The sequence below is a fragment of the Rhagoletis pomonella genome, unplaced genomic scaffold, assembly GCF_013731165.1.
Source record: "Rhagoletis pomonella isolate Grant_MI unplaced genomic scaffold, Rhpom_1.0 Rhpom_scaffold_00015, whole genome shotgun sequence".
In the NCBI taxonomy this organism is placed as follows: domain Eukaryota; kingdom Metazoa; phylum Arthropoda; class Insecta; order Diptera; family Tephritidae; genus Rhagoletis; species Rhagoletis pomonella.
In genome coordinates this window covers 5,201,808-5,209,396 of record NW_023458569.1, presented here as the reverse complement: position 1 = coordinate 5,209,396, position 7,589 = coordinate 5,201,808, and positions in this window count along the sequence as shown.

The following is a 7,589-nucleotide window of genomic DNA, read 5'->3' as shown; positions in this document are numbered from 1 at the left end:
AGTTTACACCGAATGTGACCGTTTTTAATTTATAATCTTGAATGGGACTGGTTGTGGGTGAACGAAAGATTATTCTTTGAAAGTCCTGGTCTTCGGGATGTAGCAGTATTTGTCGGTACATCTTTTCGACATCACCATTAAATACAAATTTATACATTCGCCACTTGAGGATGAGAAGCATCAAATCAGGCTGGAGAGTTGGTCCGGTGTATAATACATCGTTAAGAGAGTAACCGGATCCCGAAATCTTTGATGCATTAAAGACAACTCGTACCTTTGTCGTTCGCTTTTCGGGCTTAATGACCGCATGGTGAGGGAGATAGAACGACATGTACTTGCCTGAGAGGAGTTTTTCTTGGGACATAGTTTTTTCCATGTGGTTTAGGGTGAGATATTCTTCCAGGACATTATCATATGAGGCCTTTAAATCGCCCTTTTTGCGGAGGTTTCTCTCCATTCCGAGAAATTGCTGAAGCGCTGAGGAGCGAGAGTAACCTAAAGAGATTTCTTTGGGGAAACTTGGCTTGAACGGAAGCCTGACCACATAACGACCATCAGAGTTGCGAGAAGTGGTGGATTTATAGAAATCTTCGCAAAAGTCGTCTTCAGGGGTGGTATGCTTGAGGTTTGGAACTTCTTCTAGTTCCCAAAACCGACGCAATTGTGAGTTGAGGTGCTCATTAGAAATTTCCTCTATTTGTGTAGAGTATGAAGCTATGTTTTCGTAAATCTGACCACTAAGTATCCAACCAAATATTGTCTTTTGAGCTAGCAGAGCTGGTGAGATTTTTTCAATGCCCTCCTCGATTATTTGAGGGATGATATCACTGCCTAACACGAGGTCAATCTGGGCTGGGGAGTGGCAGTTTGGATCTGCCAGTTTCAGATGAGACCATTTTTCTTTGTGGTCATGATTAAGTGGGAACTTGGGGAGCATTTTTGTCAGCTGTGGTAACACGATAGCTTGAGCATTTATTTTAGTTTGGAGATCGGCGGAAACCAAGACTAAAGAGCATAATTTGTTCGAAGTTTGAACAACTCTTCCACCCATGCCCGAGATTTCAAATTTTGAGGATTTGCAGGGCAGCCCTAGCTTATTTTGAGCTTTGGTGGAGATAAAGCTTCGTTCTGACCCCTGATCTATAAGAGCTCTGAGTTTAAATATTTCTCCTCGGTGTGATACCGGTACCATAGCTGTAGGTAGGAGTATTCTGCTCTCATGCTCTGAGTAGAATGATTGTACCTGCGTACCCGAGGCTTCTTGTTTGTCAGCGTCTGTTTGAGTTGAAGTTTGGGCACTTAAGTTTGTGGAGGTTGTGGTTGCCACTTGTGAGTTGGTTTTTTGCACTCTTGGGGGTTGCCTTTTCGGCATGGAGTTTGTGGCTTCATGGAGCACTGAGTTGTGACGTTCATTACAATGGCTACAAGTTTGTGTGCTAGGGCAATCTTTCAACAAGTGTGACTGGGATAGACAATTGAAGCACATATTATTTTCTCTTACGAACTTCTTGCGATCAGAGATTGACAACTTTCGGAATTTGAAGCAGTTCCACAGCGAATGAGAGGAGGTCTTACACATCGAACATTTGTGCATTATTCGCTGCTCTGTCACGTGAGATTGTATTTGTGACATCGATCTGTTTTGAAAGTTTTGAGAGTGAGGGGGTTTAAAAGGTGGTTTGTTATAAGAGAAAGGCGGCTTTGAAGAGCTAGTGGGCTGAACAGGAGGTCTCGCCTTCGGCAGGCGCCATTGGTCAACTCTTTCGGCCACTTCATAACGAGTAGTGAGAAACTGGTTTATTTGGGACCAGTTGGGGAGGTCTTTCCTCGAGCTGAGGGATTGTTCCCACAGGGATACTGTGGTTTCGGGAAGCTTAGAGGTGACTATATAGATGAGGATGGGGTCCCAATTCTCGGTTGAGACTTGCTGAGTTGCGAGAATTTGAAGGCAGTTGTTTACAGAAGACTGCAGCCTTTGTATGTCTTCGCTGCTTTCGGTGGGAATGGGTTTGAGGTTCATTAAGATTCGTATTTGGTTGTCTACCAAAATACGCTTATTCTCATATCGAGACCGAAGTGCTTCCCATGCGAGATTAAAGCTTTCATCACAGAGAGAGAATTGCTTTACTATTTGATTGGCTTTACCTTGAGTTTTGTACCTGAGATGGTACAACTTTTGGCCTTGGGTGAGTTCAGGGTGATTTATGTATACCGCTGTGAACATATCCCGGAAAGAGGGCCATTGTTCATAACTTCCGTAAAATACTTCGGTGTCACAAGGAGGGACGGTTAAGCCGAGGCCAGACTGGCGTTTGGGTTGTGATGAAGAGGGAGTAGGCATGGGAGTGCTCACTTGCTTTTGAAGATGGAGCTGGTCAGCGATTTGAGCTTTAGTGTCTTCATATTGATCGAGACAAGACCGATATTTGCGAAAAGCACCTGCTTTGAAATCTTCGGGAAGGTCTTGCTCGTCTGCCTCTACAACTACATCATAAGAGTTTTGAACTCGATTCCAAAAATTGTCTAAACTCGTATCTTTTATTTTCAGGCTTGATTCTGAGTTATTTTCGAGAGGTAGGGATTTGAATCTTGAACAGTAATCGACTAAATTATCAGTCTCTGCAATAAACTTAACGGAGGCCAATTGCCTTTGTTTTTTTGAAGTTTTCCCGCTTGAGCGGGCAGAGCGTTGAGTTTCGATCGCAACGATTTTCTCTTCATCACTCATTTTGGGAATTTGGGATTCTTCGTTAAGCCCCGAGAAAATTTATAATTTAGTCTGAAAGGACTGGGGTTGAGAGACTGAGAGAGAGGGATGCCTGAGGGAGATGCAAGGAACTCGAGAATACTACAAGAATGAAATATTTTTTTTTTTTTTAAGTAAATGCGATTCCTCTTACAGGAATGCCAGAGAATTTAATGCAATTCCTTTTTAAGGGAATGCCAGAGAATTCAATGCAATTCCTTTTTAAAGGAATGCCAGAGAATTTAATGCAATTCCTTTTTAAAGGAATGCCAGAGAAGTAAATATACAGTGATATAATATGAGTGAGTAAATAATTAAATGTGTCAGTTTTGCGATTATGTCAGTGCTCGGCCGCGAATTAGAGAAAAATAGAGATTTAATTTATTGACTAATTTATTTATTTACCCGTTTTTGAGAATAGAGTTATTTCGAGAAACTTGCTCAACGAATGAAAGAGTACGAGAAAATTTTAGTTTATGTAGATGCAAGTTTTTATTTTTTTTTTGTTTTTCACGCGACTGTAACCACAATTTTATGTATATATAAGAGACTACACAGTAGAAGAACGAGAATGCGCTTTAATTACTTTTGGTGAAATGCAAATTTAATTCACGGGACTGTAACTATGGTATTTGTATATAAGCGCCGTCAGCTTTTATTTATTAACTTTATTGCACTGCAAACCGACCACTGTATCGCACTTTTTATATGTAGATATGTATGGGATTGTGTGTATATAAGTATGCCTATGTGTTTATATATGTGTGTTTATATGTCGCTTTGTAATATTATCTCACTTGTGCACCTTTGTTGTCGTGAAATCGAAACTTTTATTTTAAACAACTGCTGAGAAATGTTTAGAATTTATGTATTATTACGAGCAAACGTTGTGAGGAATTTAAGTTTGTATACATAAATATCAATCAGAAGTTATATTTGATTTAGTAAAAGCGAATGTGGGAGGAGAGGGAATAGAAAATTGCCTATGTACTTGTAAGTAGATATGTATATATATGTGTGGACTGTATGTCTGAAAACGATTGAGCGGGAAAATATGTTCAAATAGGCGGGAAGAGAAATCAGTACATATGTACATGCATATATGTATGTATTTTCGATATACGGGATATTGGCTTTCGGTACTTATTTACTCGAAAACTATATACATATATATGCACGAAGTTCTAAAAAATTCTTTAACGGACTGAGGATGCCGTTTTTTTTTGGAAAAAAGGCGCCCAAGATTTTTACGAATTTTAGGTTACTTTTTTTTTGAAGTACTTTAATGCGATATATGTATGTTTGTATAGTGTAGTTACCGTGGGAATAAGTATGTAGCACTAAGAAATAATAGGCTTACTTACGGTTTACAAAGGGACTTTTTCTAATACTTGCTGCTGGTTCGGGGTCTGCTGGCGCAGAAGGACCAAATGGCGTCGGGTTCTCTTCCTTCTTCAAATGGCACGGAGTAGGTGGTGACGGTGGCTTCCTTATGATACGTGGGGTGCTGGCGGTTGACGACTGCGGACGTTGAAATAGCTGGGAATGGTCAATCGGTGCGGGCGGCCCTGTGGTGCCGACGGCTCCGGAGGTGGTGGCGTGGAAATGCACTTACACTTCGACGTTCCAGGCGGGATGCTGAGGTTGCATTAACCAGCGAAGTACCAGTGCTTAATGCTGCGCTATAGGCACTTAATTGTTTAGTAGCACAGCGTGCTGCCTTAGGGATTCGCTATATATCGCGAATTCTGCCGTTAAGGATTCACTATTATATATCGCGAATTTACACCAGACCGTATATCCGGGGTGACGGGGAATATCGATTTGGTACGCGTTGGCTTGCCTGAGAAAATTAACAATTTGCACAACTTGGATTCACTTTGTGTTTGAACAATAGATTTATTAAAATTTCAGGCTTCTATTATGCGAGTGTACAAAAATGTGGAGGTTTAATAGATTTAGTAAAATATTTCGCGCACGAGCACTGCAGTTGCGTCTGTATAAGCGAGGAAATAAAATTGTAATAATACAGCTGTCAAAAGATGCAAAGCATATATATATACATACAAATGAGTATACAGCGAGTTGGTAGCGAGCGAGTTGGGCATGCGTTGCCAACCACTCCTAAGATAAGCTTACAAAGGGTGCACACCAGAGCTAGTTCAAAGTATAAATTCAAAATATACAAAATTCAAGAGATACAAAATTCAAACTGAAATGCACACTAGTAAGCTAGCTACAAATTGTGTTAATTAAATATAAGTGTTGCAGTGCTCGCGTAGCCAATTAGAGAAGGCACCGATTCGTTCGTCATTCGCATGGTAATTCGATCTGAATACCTACCAATGAGGTAATCCGCTCTCAAAATTTTGTGTGGCGAATTAGGTAATTCGGAAGGTAATTGGCAAGGCGAATGACGAATGGGAGAGCGAATTACGAATGAGAGAGCAAATTATGAATCGTGGAAACGCCGTACTAAAGAAAAAAATATTGTACCAGCATCCTGGGCATGAATCGCGTATTACGACAATTGTCTGAACGATATCGTGTCGAGATTGTGTTGCTTCATGAAAACCAAAAATTGTTTGATCGTTTGTGCGATATCGTCAACTCTTTTCCAGCTTTGCTTCACGTAACAGTAATAGTAACACGTAACAGCAACACAAATGCATAAATCAGTGTTTTTACGAGGTCGTTTTGTCATTATCGTTTGAACGACTATCGTTTCAAAGTTACGTAATTCATGCCCTGGTAAGTTATATGCTTCGAGCCTGATGGTACAATCAATTGATGGAGCCAGCAAGCTGGTGCCGTATATTACCCCTTTTACACAAAAGGGTTTTTGGTTGGATAAAATATTAGCTTTTTTCCCAGAGTTCATTGTTTTTCTATGTTTGCGTATACACTTACATATGGATATGTAAGTAAAAAATTTTAGCTACCATTTTTAGCCACAACGACTTTTTTTAGCCCTTTTTTTTAAAGGAACTTGGCTACCACTAAAAATAATTCGCGGCAACACTGTTAGGTACACTAACACATTCTCACTTTTAACTCACGCTTATTTGTGGTAGTGCCCACCTCTGGTTATAATCTTCGACTTGATAATTTTGTAAACATTTAATAAAAATTTTTTTATTCACACTTCAACTTACATACATATTTTTGCGTTTACACACTTTATTTTATTGATATTTTAATACAATTTGTTTCGCTCCGAGTTGCTATTCGTACAAAATTTCCGACAAATACATAAAAATTACAGCTACGTCGGATTCAGGCATACCAACATTACGACTTTCGAACATGGCCTACGAATTTCAAAACTACGATACGACAACACGGATTTCAGCATACCAATTTTACGATTCGCAGCAAAATCGAATCTACGACGGATTGCAGCATAGGGGTATATGAGAAATGATAAAAACTTATGTATTCGTCTGATTGCCTCGTAGTTCATTTTTTTTAAGATTTCTACCGGGTGTGGGGGGGCACACATGTGCTTTTTTAAGAAGTTTTATTTCTATCGCGTGTACGGTGTTGCACGCGTGCTATTAAACTAATGCTTTTTCTCAAGTAGTTTTGCTCAGTGGCAATTTATACATACATATTAGGGTTATGATTTTTTTTAGATTTAAATGCCTGTGTTGGCAAACGATGAACTTTCGTATAAATTTCCAAAAAATAACAACAATTTTGATAATTTATAAAAAAACTCCCGCGCATAGCGGAATTTATTATCAGTTTCTAAGTGGAGAAAATTAATATTCAAACATGTTTTTCTTCGCAAATGTTTTATGGTTTTATTAAAGTAAAATAGATTCGTGGATTTAGTGCTGATACCCCTCGTTAAATCAAAACTTGGTAGGCAAAAAGGAATTTCGGTCGAATTTTTATACTAGGTATGGGGCTTTGCCATGCAACAGCCTTGTAAATGAAATGATAGTGTGCGCGGGAGGTATTTTCACGAACCAACAAAAATATCGCCAAAAAAGTAATATTTGGACAAAAGATCATTAAATGCAAGCACAGGCAAATCAAAATTAAAAAAAAGTGTAAAAAAATCATAACCCTAATACATATGTATGTGTGTAAGTAGTAGCGGCACATTGGGTGAACTAAATGCATTCATACATTCATATCGTCGTTTAAAGTGCAAAACCGCGTATATGAGATTGCATAAATTTTTTTTTAGAGAGTAAAAACACTCATATTTCAAAATGGTTCTCTTTTTTTATAAATAAATCACATATCTGGATAATATATTTCAGGACGAATGGATAAGGATTGAGCCAAGAGCTTGCGTAAGCAAATCCAATTTTTGGCAGCCAATGTCTGTTACGCGGTTTTGCAGAATGACGATACGAGGTTTTTTACTTTAAACGACGATATTTACTTACAACTGTAGGTAATATTGACGCGTCTTCCCAGGTAGGTTAAGTGTGTGTGATAAACCCATGTAGCATAGTTACATACGCATCTCTAACGGGTACTATTAACGATTTAATGATATGTGCGCACTTAGTCAATGCAATTTCATGTGCGGCGTCGGCACATACAGAGAGTATTCGCTTAACAAACCTGAGCACCATGGCTCGAATCGCGGCCGGCGCAAATTTTAATATTTAATTTTTTAAAAGTGAATAGTCGCTTTTTGTACCCGTTCGGGTATAAAGGGGAACAATTAATCTCTTCATAGGACATGCCCGAACAAAAGCGAACAGTTCATTCCATATAAAGAGATCAAAAGTGGTATTAGTCGCATGTTACTTTGCGATTGCTCCCGAAGTCATCGTGGATTGGTCGCATTTTTTGCAGGGAAATTAAATGTAGGTACGTA